Genomic DNA, 16,081 nt, shown 5'->3' with positions numbered 1-16,081 from the left:
ATTGTGATACCCATTGTACGACCTTGATCTTGTTATCTCATGATTCGTTCTTACATAATGTACTTGACGATGCCATGAAGCCCTTTCTTTTTATTCCGATACGTGTTTATTTGAGGAACAATTCCTAATGAGAAGTTACATACTTTATTCCATCCATAGTAACTTTTAAAATTCTATTGCATCAGTTATCACTTCGGATTTCTATATGTAAGATCATATCACGAGCATTTTAAGTGAGTCCTAAACTCTCAGCATGAATCAAATCCTTACAGTCAATAAAGTCAAGTCAGCTCGTAAATCAGTTTTATGCTAGAAGTTTTTATGTTCCAGCTCAGCTACATCCTTCATTATCTGATATGGCATGTGTACAACATTTCACACTCATAAGACTTCAACAAATTCTACCCATCATTCGAGGATGAATGATTCCAGGAGGGAGATAATGTAACACCCTGCATTTTTTGAGCTAGAAATCAAACCATTATTCCTGCAAATGTAAACTCTAATCCCAAGATTTATCTTTTAATACATATGTCATGATCTTTATCCTTGTGTGTGAAGTTCTTATGAGGTGAAAAATGTTCATAGGAATCACTTAGATCAAAGTTGAGTTACGAGTCTTTGATTCGTCCAATGTTTGGTACTCGATTCTACAAGGGTCAACTTTGAACATTTATAACATTTTATATATGTTTAATTTTGCAACTCAGGATACACCAACTGATAGATAATTGAGTTATTTTTTAAACTATACCACTTTCATCTTAATTCGATACTATAGTGAAAAGTTATGTCATTTTCGTGAGAGACAGTAAGAGGCCGCGATAAGCCTGCGATGTGAGGGCTATTCCACTTAATTAGGGTCAAGGGATGCTTAACTCAATAAGGTGTCGTACCACGAGGGCTATTCCCTCACTGTTTTAGTCTTTTAAGGGTCAAGGGGCAATTTGGTCCTTTTCTCTGAACCCCAAATATCTAAAGCATGAACTATAACACCCAAAAGGGAATTATTTGCCTATCTTCTTCAAAAAACCTCAAGTAAAAACCATCCTCTCTCCCCAAGAACAAATTTCAGGCTTTTTCCTCTCAAGAATAGAAGGATTCAAGATTCAATTTCAAGATTTCTTCAACAATTCGTTCATTTAAGGTATGTAGGGTTTAGGAATAAGAACATTCTTCTGTCCTTATGCCCAAAACATGTTTTAAAATATAAGTTATATGATTTACAATTTGGTTCATACCCAATCTTCATTTTATTGATTTATAATACTATCATGTGATTAAAACATTGATTTGCACAAGTAATATCCTTTTTATGCTTGTCTTGTTTTACATCATTACTACTATGGAATGATTCTAATTTCTTGGCTTGAAGTTTGTTAAATTGATAAAGTATTTCTATGTAAGTTTTTAAGAATGACATTGTAGTTTATGTTATATGAAAGAAAGCATGAGATTTTAAGGATTAAGTTTAAGCACTAAGTTTACAAGAAGAGTTTGGATCTTTTGATTCCAAGATAAGTCTTGAAATCTACTATCACTTATTATCCTTATGGTTTAAAGCAAAAAATAGATCTTTTGATCTTAAGATAAGATATGGAATCCATATTTGTTCATCCTGATTATGATTTAAAGTAAAGAGTAGCATAACTGTTTTCATTCTATAAGCCCTAATGTTATTTTTTGGTGGATTTCCTAAAGTATGAACGTATAAGTAATAAGGGAGTAGTATTTAGCACCGACTTAGGTATGACTCAGAGGTCATATGCCCTAGAACTACATTTCACCATAGGTTTAAGTCCTAATATGGGTTAAGTATAGTGATCACTCAAGTTAAGGTTCTATTCCAATGGCAAGAGTAGAACTGCTCTCCTTAATATGGGTAAGATGTTGGACTACGTGATAGCTGACATGGTTTATGTCTATTAGAAGAAACTTACTAAGTGAGAATAAAAGTAAAGCTTTTTAGAACTAAGTTTTATCGCTCACAAAATTTATCCTTATGCTTCATTGCTCTTTTTTATGATTTTGTAGGCTTTGTTTAATTCAAGCTCAAGGTGAGTCCTTTACACTTAGCATGCATCATTTTAAATTTTATATGAGTTATTCAGTTATCGATTTACTTATGCATTCACCCCAATATACTCAATACATTCTAGAAGTACTGATCCACATATATGTCTATATTCTACATTGTCTTATAATGTAGGTACCAGTTGTAGCTCACATATCATCATTAAACAGTTTGCAGCTTCCAGTTAGCAGGTGAAGAGTTCTTTTGATTCAAAGACTCGAGTCAACCTTATTTCTAGTAGCATTTCTTTTTATTTAGTAGTATTGATTAGGGATAGCTGGGGGTGATGTCCCAGCTACCTATAGTCAATATTAGTACATGCTTCATAGATAGTCAATAAAGTTGTTGTATTTGTTTTCAGTTTTATTTTTGATCACCAGAGTTATAATAATTTTAATAGTTTTATTTTGAGCATGTTCAACTAAAGGCTTGTGTTTTGTATTTTACTTCTAGTTTTATGTATTTTAATCAGTAGCTCAAGCATCATACCAATATAGGGTTGGCTTGGAATCACTTGTGCTCCTTAGAACCGTCTGTTGTCCAGGTGGTAGTCTCAGGGTGTTACATATATTAGCCTATGTTACCACCTATCCACATACCTTATATTAATAATAATTTGCCTATTAATGATAATAAAAGTTGTGATCAAGCTGATAGAGCTTTAAATAATCAAATCAAGTTTGTTGATATGTTAAAACCTAACCAGAAGACTCAAGAAATTGATAAGGGTGTACCCATAGCAATGAAATTAATTAGTTACAATGATGGTATTCCTCATATTTCTTAGATATATAATGAAGTTAAAAATATGAATATTATTATGGATCTTTAACTACAGTAATAGGAAAATTTTTCTTTCTTTGGCCAGAGTTGGAGGACCTACGAATAGAAATCCTAAAACAATTTACCATTGATGTGGTGTAAAATTGGTCTTCTGATACATAGACATATTTTTATGTGATTTGCTAGAATGGAGGATTTTGAAATCATGATCTTAAAGATTGTTTACTACTTCACTGTAAAAGATGGTGTTGCCTTTCAGATGTGTCTGCTGATTTATTATACTAATTTTAGACCGGAAAAAGAAACTACACAAGCAATGGAATGGATTTCCTTTCTTGATTTGCTACCTACATTCTTTGTAAAGGAGTCTCTTTTTTCATTGGTATCAACTATTGGGAATCCAACCCAATTAGACCAAGTTACTATTAATAAGACCAAGCCATGTTTTGCAAGGGTAAAATTGTAAAGTATCTAAATTACAAGACTGTGTAGAGTTGGAGGTAATAAATGGTAAAACAAGTAGGTCCAAATTCAAAAAAGTAGCTATACAGTATGATAATGTGCCTAAGTATTGTCATACTTACAAATTGCAAGGTCATGATGAGAATGATTGTAGAACCTTGCATCCGAAACTAAATCATAAGAAAGAGGATAATATTCAAAAAGAATAAATAAATAAAGTATAATGCATGATGAGGAAGGCATCCATAGAAGATTCATAAATAAAAGAGTGGTATATGCAAGATGGAATCCTACGAGTAGGAGATTTAAACTTGAACAAAGAACTACCAACATAATTAAAGATAAACATATCTTAATTCAGGGTCATAAACGGATTAGTACTACTATAATTTTGACATTCTAAAAAGTAATTTTATTGAGACAAATGAAAATAAAGAGAAGGAGAATATCAAACCTATTCAAAATGTATAGCAGTAGTAAAAGAAGAACTCTCAGAATGAATAATCTGAAAGCCCACAGAATAGTGATGGTAAGAAAGATAATGCGAGGAGTAATGATAGCATAATGTAGATGTTGTGTCAAATCATAATGTAGACAAATTACATGAAGAAAGAACAATTGAAAGATCCACATCAGTTAGTAAAGAAGAAGCAGTTAATACAAAAGAGTATTCAAATGGCAATGACAAAAGAGATAAAGGTAGCAGAATGGTAAAAAATAATCTTTAACCAGATAATAAATTTGTACCAGTATTAAATTCAGAAAGGATCAATCTAATTCCTTGAGGAATAGAAGATGATAGTAAAGTTTTAGCTTAATCTACTTATCAAGAACCTCTACAGATTTATACATCAATGATATTTCACAGTAATAAATACATTGTAGGTTCTTATCATGATGTTTCAAATAAGGCATTACTATTGCTAGAAGCAACAGGGGGGAACAAAAGGGTTCTCCAGAGATATTAACAATTTGCATGAAAACAAATCCTATGAAAACTTTGCATGAACTCATCCAATAACTTCTAAAGATAAGATATTAAAGAAGTATGTACAAAATCACTAGGTAGAAGATCTAGAAGAGGTACATAATTCACAGATTAAAGATCATGAGTGTAAGAAAATTGGGTTGTCACCTCAAATAGTCAAAAGTAAAAATAAAGGAAAGAATATTATTAATTCCAGGGCTACCAGGGTGAATCCTAAGAGGAGTGCTAAATCCAAATCCAAATGAATATGAAAGCATAATTTTGGAATGTGAGATCTTCAAATACACAAAATTCTTGTCATAGAATTAAAGTTAAATAGACATTACAAATTTTCCTTTACAGCTTTAATGGAACCTTTTTAAGGTATTATTCAAATTCAAAACTATAAGAAGAAGTTAGGGATATAATATGCAACTACAATCTAAGTGGGGAGATATGGGTTTTCATTAATTTTAATATAAATATGATTGTTATATTAGATACAAAGCAACAACTACCACTATATTTTGATTTTCTAGAATCTGGTAAACAATTGGTGATTACTATGGTATATTCCAAGTGTGATGCTTAGGTGAGACTAAATTTATCGGAGTATATTTATTCTGTCTATATGAATAATAACTTGTTACCTTAGTTTATAAGGGGTGATTTTAATGTCATTTTGAGTGATGAAGAGAAGATAGGGGGCCTTCCTATTTATCCACAAGAATGTGAAGACTTTGTTTTTGTATAAATTTTTGTGATATAACAGAGTTTAATTTCAACAGTAGCACTTTTATTTGGTGGAATGATAAGATTGATAATGAATAAATTATTGTGAGACTATACAGGCTTCTTGGTGATCAACAATTCTTAGGTTTGTTTGGATTAGTAGATGTAAACACTTAGCCATATCAGGTTCAGATCATGAACCTCTATTATTAACTTGTGGAAATTAATCCACAAGTATTAAAAGACCATTCAAGTTCCTCAATTATTGGACAGAAAGGGATGATTTTCACCAAAATTGTTCTGGAAAATTAGAATTCTAATAATGAAGATGATACCTTTATCAGTATCAAACCAAAACTAAAGAAGACTAAAGTTTCTCTAACACTATAGAGCAAAGAATGTTTTGGTGATATCTTTAAGAAACTGCAAATCCAAGAGAAAATTGTTAGCATAAAGGAGAAATTCTTTGATGACAACCCTAATACTGAGAATAGAATAGTTTTTGAAAAGAGCCCAAGCAGAATTGAAAAGGTATCTTCATTTAGAAGAAGAACTTTGGAAACAAAAAGCAAGAATTCAATAGTTTTCTGAAGGAGAAAAAATAAAAAATTCTTTTGTAGTTTGATCAATGGAAGAATAAAAAGTCTGAGTGTTCAAAATACAAAAGTCGTTGATGGACACTAGATTGAAGACTTTGATCAGGTACAAAATGAGGTTGTGAATAACATTCAAGATCAATTTTCAGGAAGGGAAACTGATGCTAAATTATCTTTATAGTAACACATTCCAAATATAGTTTTTGTTGAGGTTAGTATTTCAATCAATGCTTATCCTTCTCTACAAGAAGTCATAAGAATTTGTTTTATAGTTAAATGGTAAAGTGTATATGCACTGAATCATTTTACAAGCCAATTTTTTCAAAATATTGGGATATAGTTAGTATAGATGTGTTGAAAGTGGTGTCCACCTTCACTGAAGGTTACATACATCCCAAATCTATTGCTCGGACTAAATTTTTTCTGATACAGAAAAACACATTGTGCAATCTTTTTCCAATATGATACTAATAGGTCTAAGTAACTTTCATAATAAAGTAATTTCTAGGGCATTGCATGATAGACTAGAAGAGATTTTGCTAATGCTTATTTCAAGAAATCCAAATAGTTTTGGAAAATATGGCGCGCAATCACATAGCTGTTTGTGGTCCACCTAGTAGTAAAATGGCCTTAATAAATCCAAGTATCAATTCCAGAAGGACTTGTGTTAAACAACTATCCAATTCTAGTTCAACTTTCGAGATTTAAGCAAGTTCAAAAGTAACCAAAAGTGCTTGAGATTTATAAACTAAAAGTAAAGTACATAATAGGGTAAAGTAAAGGTTCTTGGACAATATTTTGGAAAACCCATGGCCAAGGCACTACAAACAATCATACTTTGCAATATTATTTTATTGGTTAGGTTAATTATCTTGGTTGTTGTTTCTCGGGGTTGATATTATAAGTATGGCCTTCCAAACCTCTACACAACTATCTAACATAAACCCACAACTACATCGTTGAGTACGGATGCAAAAACTAAGTTAAATGCATTTATATTCATCCCATTTATGAACCAAATAGGGTTTATTTGGTATATTCCTATCCTAGTCACAAATCATAACTTTATTTCATTAGAAGATTACAATCTTATTCCATCTATCCCACGTTCTACCCTATCATTCATCCTTTTGGGTTGATAATAGACTTATGCATGTATTTCAAGGCTAATGAATCCTTAAAATAGTGATTAAAAGGATAAATAAATAACCAACAATTATAAATAACCAAAACCAATTCAATTAATGACAAGAGTACTTATGTTCCTGGGCTTAACCTAAGAAAATGATGTTTAGCAACTAATGGACATACACATAATCACAATTAATGGATCCATGATATAATCCATGAATAATCTAACTTACAAGAATAAAACCCTAATTCAAGTCTCCTTAATCATATTTCAAATCCCCAAGGTCGTCCAAGGTATTTACAATTGAGTTTAAGTGTCTTATTTATAGTTGGACGACATCGACCATTTTGGAGTCACCTCCATGCCATGTCCTTATTGTGTGGCTTCAAGGTCATGGACCAGACTAGTCATTGAGAGATAATGTTTTTCCCATCTTTATTTTCAACCAAGGGCTTTCCACACCCTTAATGTGGCATCTAGGCAGCGTGGTACGCCAATGAACCTAGAAATTCCAGATTTTGTTCCATTGCACTTCATGCATTTGTCCTTTCATAACAAGCTTTGTGGTGCTATTTCTTCTTAATTTAAATCTTAAGTATCATCTATATATATTCTTTAACAACTCACCAAGAATACTATAAAATCAAACACCACATTTTGGAGATCAAAACAAAATACAATCCAAGATGATGAACTTGTAAAGAACATAGCTCAAAGTAAGAGTACTAGCATTGTCCTTTAATTCTTAACGGAATGTTTTGACTCCAAACTCACTATAAACACACCTTAAAAGCTACAAATTCATAAATCAACACTTAGATACTTATTTATACATAGATTACATCATTATTCACATGAGGAGTCCTCAAAACTAGTCTAAATAAGCTCGGATAACAACACTAGTTTATCATTAAGCTCCTTACTCCTCAAGGTGATTTCCATGCCTTGTTTTGGATTTTTTGTGGTGTCACTTAGAAAAGAACCTTGGGCCTTGTATTTTGTTCCAGAGTTAGTTGTATCAATTGTTGGTCTAACTACTTTTGAGCCACTTGCTAATTTTTTATCTCAACAGCCATTTCTTCTTACCTTGCCACGATCTTTTTTAATGTTTCCTAAATATTATTGGCCTATGTATTATGCTGATACTAGAAATACTGGTTTTAGTTATTGTCCCATACATAATTTGGCTGATTCTACCATTTTTGGTTGTAGGTATTCGCATAAGATGGATTATGTGCATTGCCCATAAACTTCACGAATTCAGCATTTGTACCACACAAGCCTGTTGAGTAGCCACAATTGCCACATATCTTACACCAACTTGGGGTCTGCTACACTACATTCACTTGAGCTAAAGATTGATTCATACCCAATTTTCTGAACTGAGTCTTCATTTTATTCTGCATAGCTGATAATTTTGGAGCTAAGACTGTGATTCTATCAACTTCAATCATGCCTGTAGCCTTTTCCTTTGAGCATTGGGACACGTCACCATGCCAGTTAGGATTCCCTTAGGAGATGTGGTTCAATAAGGCATAGATCTCATTATAAGTCTTTTCTAGAGCCTGACCACCTACACATGAATCTCGTAAAAAAAATTTGTTATGGTTAAGTGCTTCAACAAAGGTGTGAAATAATACCTCATTGGATTGTTGATAATATGGATAGCCCCTAAGATAAGATTTAAACCTCTATCAAGCATGATAAAGATTGTAATACCCCACATGTTTCTAAGCTAGGAAGTGAATAAGTATTCCTACGAATGAAATCTCCTATCCTGTGAGTCATACTTTAGTACATGACTTACAATGAATATCCTAGTTATAGGATAGCTTATGATGCATTAAGCATGTTCATATGAGTCATTTAAGGTAATACAAGCTAAGAGTTTTGAATCCATCAAGTTTTAGTATTTTATTTTGTAATATTGATGTTAGTATGGTAATTTTGCTAATTTAGACCAAGCAAATTGTAGAGAATCGAATTAGCTTTCCAACGATACCAATTTCTCCTTAATCTAATACCCGAACAAAAAGTTATGCCCTTTTTCGTGAGAGACAGTAAGCATAGGCGCCCAACCTAGCTTAGGCAATCACTTGGGCGCCGCCTAAGTCAGTTCCAGGTGCTAAAAACACTCTGTTTTGAGTTATTTGAAGGATAATTAAGTCTTTTAACACTCCTTACACATCCCTAAACTTAAACCTACAAAATATATAGCTTCTAAACATATTACAACCCTATTATCATCTCAAATCTATCATCCAAGAGCACTAAAAGTGAAAAATAACTAGGTTGTGTAACTAAGCTTGAATATTCTATTTCAAGAAAATTCCTCCATCAATCATCAAGAATCTTCCTTCTAAGGTATGCGTGAGTTGATTTATGGATCCCTTTTATCCATAAAGCTCAAAAACCCTCTTTTTCATTATAATGTATGATTTCTATATTGTTGGGTGTTGATGATCATGTCTTTGATATTGGGTGATTCCCAAGATGGAATCTTTATATATATATTTTTTTAATTTCATGATATCATATGAGTTGGAAACATGTAAATTTGGCTGTTCATGATGTATAATTTGATGATTTTACCTATGCTTAAGATATGCATGTAAGGTGTTTGATAAAATGCCTAAGAAACTAGAAATCATGCAATATAGCTAAATTGTAACTAAGTGAAGGATTTATGATATGCCCTTACGTTTCAATGACTTCAATATTGATAATGTGCCTTGTAAATGTTGTTGGAATACTCATGAACTATTCTTATGAGATTATGCTATGTTTACTTGCAAATCCTACTTATGAACAAGATGTATGATAACCATGTAATCCACATGAACTTCCGTGCTATTGGTATGTGTTACCAATATGATTATGCAATGAACATGATATTAAGATTGTGCAAGTACTTCCATGTGATATGAAATCCTTTCCATGTAATACATTGTTGATAACCATGCTTAGTATGAGATCCCTACTTATGATATTATAAATTATGGACTCTACTCTTATGATCAAGTCAGTCATATGTGTTAGTTTCCTTCCATCGAGTCCTGGGGGTACTTGTACCCAAAAACTATAGCTGTGTGCCTTGATCCATGTCATGTTTCACGATATCCGAACTCAATCTATGATTCCATAGACTTCAGTCAATCATGTGACTCAAGAAAACCTCATGATCTTAGTCAGTTGTCAGATATCAGTAAAATTCAGCTAGTCAATAGAATTCAGTAAGATTAAGTCATGCACAGTCAGTTATTCATGTCCAGTCCCTCCATATGGGAGTATAGGTTAGCATCGAGTGATCCCAAGGATGGGAACTCACCCGTCAGTTCAAGGTGTGATTCTTAGTATTCATCCTTGTGTTCCAGAACTACGTAGCCAGCGTAGGTTGAGACATCTTAACTCGTCAGATTAGGGTTGATGAGGTGGCTTAACCCGTCAATTTAGGGTTTCCACCATTGTCATTGAGTACTCTCCAGATAAGGGTCACTCACAGGCTATCCTTAACCGTGGCACGGTATTGACACCCCTCCAGTCGGGGAAGAGATTGGACCCCAGCTTAGCCATAACGGCATACATGGGGCATGTCGGTTAAACAATACTTCCCATAATTTCAGTAGCAGTCTCATTAAAAGAACTCAGGGCTTTCTTCAAATTTCAATATATACAAGACTGTCAGATATAGTCGTCCATGTAATCAGTTTCAGTATCAGTCATGATAGTTATCAGTAAACCATGTATTAGCTTACAGGTCATGCTATCATATATTCACGGTCCCAGTTTTTATATATGTGTATTTTGCACCCCTACATTTATATTAGTTAGTCAGTGTCGTTCATGCATGAAACCCTTTATGTTCAGACTACCTTCCTCGTATAGTTAGAACTCTAATTGTACTAACACATTTGCGCGATGGTGCTTTCTTTTCATGTTACACCATAGGTTCCGAGACACGAGCTCCAGCCCAGCAGTAGTGGTAGCATTCCAGTCGCAGAGACATAGTGAATCCTCATTGATTCGAGGACAATATGATTTGATTCATTTATTTATTTCTTTATTTCAATTTGATGGAGTTAGTTGGAGACATGTTCCTTCAACCCCTTATTCAAATAGTTTAGAGGCTTTCAGATATATGTTCAGATTTACATTCAGATTGAGTTATTTTGGGTATTTCACCCACATGATTGTATTCAGTTGAACCTTATGGCCTTACAGTTCTATGTATTCTACATTATTATATCATGATTTGTAGTATACATGTATAGATATCAGTCATGGGTTAGCTTGTGGTCCCTTGGGGTCATGAGCACTATGTACCATTCCCATTCAGCGAATTGGGGTGTTACAAATTTGGTATCAGAGCTTAAGCTTCAATAGAGTCCTAGGAAGTCTGAAAGCCGTATCTAGTAGAGTCTTGTACATGGGTGTGTTACGCGCCACATTTATATGCGAGAGGCTATAGGATGTTTTAGGAACAGTCCCCATTCTTCATTATTCATATCATTCTAGTGAGCATAATCACAAGTTAAACTCTCAGTCTAATCTATTCTTCTCTTATTCCAGACCATGGCCCTAAAGAGAAGAAACCAGCCAGCTCCTCAGCCCGAAGATCCTTTGGGCGAACATGTTTCCCATGTGGAGTTCAGAGCCACATTTACCATACTTGCTCAGTCTATGGCTAGACAAACTGAATGGCCACCAGTCATTCTGGCTAATCCATTGGCCAATCCTAAAGCAGCTAGGGTTTGGGACTTCACCCGGATGAAGCCTCCATCTTTCCATGGGTCTAAGTCTGATGAGGACCCTGAGGAGTTCATTAACCAAGTCTAGAAGGTCATTGACATCATGGGTGTTACTTCAATTGAGAGTGCTGATTTATCCGCCTACCAGTTATAGGATGTTTCTCATATTTGGTTCAAATATTAAAAGTCTGAGAGGTTAGATGATATAAGCCCTATCGAGTGGGTGGAATTTGTCACAGCCTTCTTAGACAGATTCTTTCCCCAAGAGCTGAGGGAAGCCAAAGTTCTTGAGTTTATCAACCTCAGGCAGGGGAATATGATGGTTAGGGACTATTCTCTCAGATTTACTGAGCTATCCAGGTATGCTCCTCATGTAGTTGCAGACAATAGAGCTGAGATGAGCAAGTTCGTGTTAGGGGTCAACAATAGCATGGTAAATGAGTGTAGGTATGCAATGCTGATCGGTGATATAACCTTAGCCAGACTCATGACCCCTTCCCAACAAGTAGAAGAACAGAGGTTTAAGACTAGGGAGAGGCAGAACAAAAGAGCAAGGTCAAGTAATTTCAACTTTGCTCACCCCAAGTCAGATGGAGAAAACTGTTCATAGTTTTGCTCTAAGTCAGCCATTCCAGCTCCTTCCTCTGCCAGCGCTCCAGTGCCGAAGTTCAGAGACGGCAATAGAGACAAAGTGCCAGGATCTAAATCTCAGGGCAGTGTTAGTAGTGCCTGAACGAATCCCCTTTTTCAAACTTTTGGTAAGAACTACAAGGGAATTTGCAAAGCCGGTAGTGATGTCTATTTTGGTTGTGGTAAGACAGGCTACAGGATTAGGGAGTGTCTACAGTCAAGTCTTCAGGGTCAGCAAAATCATTCTACAACTCAGTCCAGTCGCCTGAACCAGCAGGGTGCCATGTCCAGTGCTACCAGTGGGCAATGCCCAAACAAACTCTATGCTCTTCAGTCCTGGTAGGATCAGGAAAATTCTCCTGATGTTATTGATATGTTACAGATTTTCTATGTTCATGTTTATGCTTTGCTAGACCCAGGTGCTTCCTTGTCTTTTGTTACTCCATACATAGTAGGCGATTTCAAAATTAGTCCTGAAGTCTTGGTAGAGCCCTTCTCAGTCTCTACCCTAGTGGGTAAAACTATCATAGCTCGGCGGGTATACAAGAACTGCCTAGTTATGATATCTCAAAAATCTACATCAACAGATTTAGTGGAGTTAGAGATGACTGATTTTGATGTCATTCTCGGTATGGATTGGCTTCATTCCTACTATGCCACAGTCGACTGCAAAAATAGGATAGTTCAGTTTTAGTTCCCAAATGAGCCCGTCCTAGAGTGGAAGGGTAGCATTTCAGCGTTCAGGGGTCAACTTGTTTCCTACCTTCGGGCAATGAAAATATTTTGTAAGGGGTGTGTGTATCATCTCATGCATGTTAAAGATACTAGTTCTGAATATCCCAGCCTCAAAATAGTCCCTATTGTTAATGAATACTCAGATGTCTTTCCCAAAGATCTTCCAGGCATTTCTCCAGAAAGGAAAATAGACTTTGGCATAGACCTTCTTTTGGATACTTAACCTATTTCTATTCCACCATACAGAATGGCTCCAGTAGAACTCAAGAAACTGAAAGATCAGTTGAACTATCTCTTAGATAAGGGATTCATCAGACCCAGCATTTCCCCATGGGGTGCGCCAGTATTATTTGTGCGCAAGAAAGACAGTTCTCTCAGGATGTGTATTGATTACCGGCAAATCAACAAGGTCACGATCAAGAACAGATATCCTCTTCCCAGGATTGATTATCTATTCGACCAACTTTAGGGTGCTAGTTAATTCTCCAAGATAACCTCAGATCAGGCTATCATCATCTCAGAGTTAGAGAATGTGACATTTCGAAAACAACTTTTCGTACTCGGTATGGCACTTCGAATTTTTAGTCATGTCATTTGGTCTTACCAATGCCCCTACATCTTTTATGGATTTGATGAACCGTATATTCAAGCAGTACTTGGACATGTTTGTCATAGTCTTCATAGATGAGTTCTGGTCTATTCTCGCACAGAGCGTGATCATGCAGACCATCTCAAGATTGTTATTCAGACTCTCAGGGATCACCAATTATTTGCTAAGTTCAGAAAGTGAAAATTTTGTCTAAGATCAGTAGCATTCCTTGGCCATATTATTTCCAGTGATTGAATTAGAGTAGATTCTCAGAAAACCGAGATAGTAAGAAACTGGCCCAGACCCGTATCTCCATCAGATATTAGGAGTTTCTTGGGTTTGGCTAGCTATTACAGATAGTTTGTCGAGGGATTTTCTTCTATTGCATCTCCTATGTCTAGATTGACTCAGAAGAAGATTAAGTTTCAGTGGTTAGATTTATGCGAGAAGAGCTTTCAAGAGTTGAAGACTCGACTCACCTCCGCTCCAGTTCTAGCTATTCTAGATGGTTCAGAAGGTTTTATAGTCTATTGTGATGCATCCAGAGTGGGTTTAGGTTGTCTCCTCATGTAGCATGGTAAGGTCATAGCCTACGACTCCAGATAGTTAAAGCCACATGAGAAGAATTATCCTACTCATGATCTTGAGTTAGCAGCGGTAGTTTTTGACTTGAAAATTTGGAGGCATTATCTCTATGGAGTTCATGTAGATGTCTTCATAGACCATAAAAGCCTCCAGTATGTCTTTTCCCAGAAATATCTCAATCTTCGCTAGAGAAGGTGGTTAGAACTCTTGAAGGATTACGACATGAGTGTTCTTTATCATTCGGGCAAGGCCAATGTTATGGCCGATACTCTCAGTCAACTCTCCATGGGTAGTATTTCTCACGTTGAGGATAGTAAGAAAAAGATGGCTCAGGAGATCCATCAGCTTGCCAGACTAGGCGTTCGCTTAGTTGATTCTTTAGAGGGTAGTGTATGTGTTCATAGTAGTTCAGAGTCATCTCTAGTTTTCAAGGTAAAAGAGAAATAAGACAGGGATCCTAGCCTTGTCAAGCTCAAAGAGTCAGTTCAGAATCAGAAAGTTGAGGTTTTCTCCCAAGGGGAATATGGTGTTCTTCGTGTCAGGGTCATCTATGTGTTTTAGGTGTAGATGAATTACGGTAGAGAATACTTGTAGAAGCGTATGGTGTGTGATACTCTATTCATCCAGGGGCTACTAAGATGTACCACGACATGCGGGAGATTTATTGGTGGAGTGGGATAAAGAGAGATGTTGCAGAGTTTATGGCTAAGTGCTTTACATGTCAGCATGTTAAGATAGAGCATCAGAAACCTAGTGATTCTATGCAAGAGTTCACCATTCCTACTTAGAAGTGGGAAGAAGTTAACATGGACTTCGTGATAGGTTTTCCTAGAACTCATCATCAGCATGATTCAGTCTGGGTCATTATAGATAGAATGACCAAGTCAGCTCATTTCCTTCCTATTTATACTTCTTATTCCACTGAGGATTATGCCAAACTCTATATCAGGGAGTTAGTCAGGTTACACGGTGTTCCACTATCTATCATCTCAGATAGAGGTACCAAGTTCACTTCTCACTTTTGGAAATTATTCTAAAAGGGTCTCGGTACCCAAGTCCATCTCAGCACAGCATTTCATCCTCAGACAGATGGTCAAGCAGAGAGGACTATTCAGACTCTTGAAGATATGCTAAGGGCTTGTGCAATTGACTTCAAGCGAAGTTGGGACGACCACTTGCCTTTGATTGAGTTTGCATACAACAATAGCTATCATACTAGTATTCAAATGGCTCTATTTGAAGCTCTCTATGGTAGGAGATATAGATCTTTGACTGGTGGGTTCGAAGTTAGTGAGGCCTCAATCATAGGTCCTAACTTAGTATTCGACGCCTTAGAGAAAGTTCAGTTGATCAGAGAGAGACTCCGGGCTGCTCAGAGCCGACAGAAGTCCTATACAGATGTTCGTAGAAAGGATCTTAAGTTCGAGTTCAATGACTATGTCTATCTTAAGATCTCTCCCATGAAGGGAGTGAAGAGGTTCGGCAAGAAAGGGAAACTCAGTCCCCAATATGTCGGACCTTTCATAATTCTTTGTCACTTAGGCAAGGTAGCTTATGAGCTTGAGTTGCCTTTAGATCTAGCCTCAGTCTATCCAGTCTTCCATGTCTCTTTTCTAAAGAAGTGCATAGGTGACCCAGCAGTTCTTGTCCCTATTCAGAGCATCGACATTCAGAATAGCCTCTCCTATGAAGAGACTCCAGTCGATTTAGACTCGTAGATTGAGGAACAAAGAAGTCCCTCTCGTCAAGGTTCTTGGGCAAAATCAGTCTCATGAGGGAGCTACTTGGGAAGCAGAAGCAGATATGCGTACCAAGAATCCTTACCTCTTCCCCGCCAATTCAGATCAAGCTCAAGGTAATAGTTCTCCTTAATCTTATTCAATTTCACGTTCATGTTTCCAGTATAAACTTGGTACCTATTAACCGTTTCATACTCAGTCATGCATTCATGTGTCAGTTATTCGTGCATCAGATATGCACGAGTTCAGTATGTTTAGCATGTCAGTCATGAGATCAAGTTTTAGTTCTTCATGTTCAGTTTAGGTTCT

The sequence above is a fragment of the Capsicum annuum genome, chromosome 4, assembly GCF_002878395.1.
Source record: "Capsicum annuum cultivar UCD-10X-F1 chromosome 4, UCD10Xv1.1, whole genome shotgun sequence".
Lineage (NCBI taxonomy): Eukaryota > Viridiplantae > Streptophyta > Magnoliopsida > Solanales > Solanaceae > Capsicum > Capsicum annuum.
The sequence above is the reverse complement of the archived record's forward strand: the minus strand, read 5'-3'. Positions refer to the sequence as shown.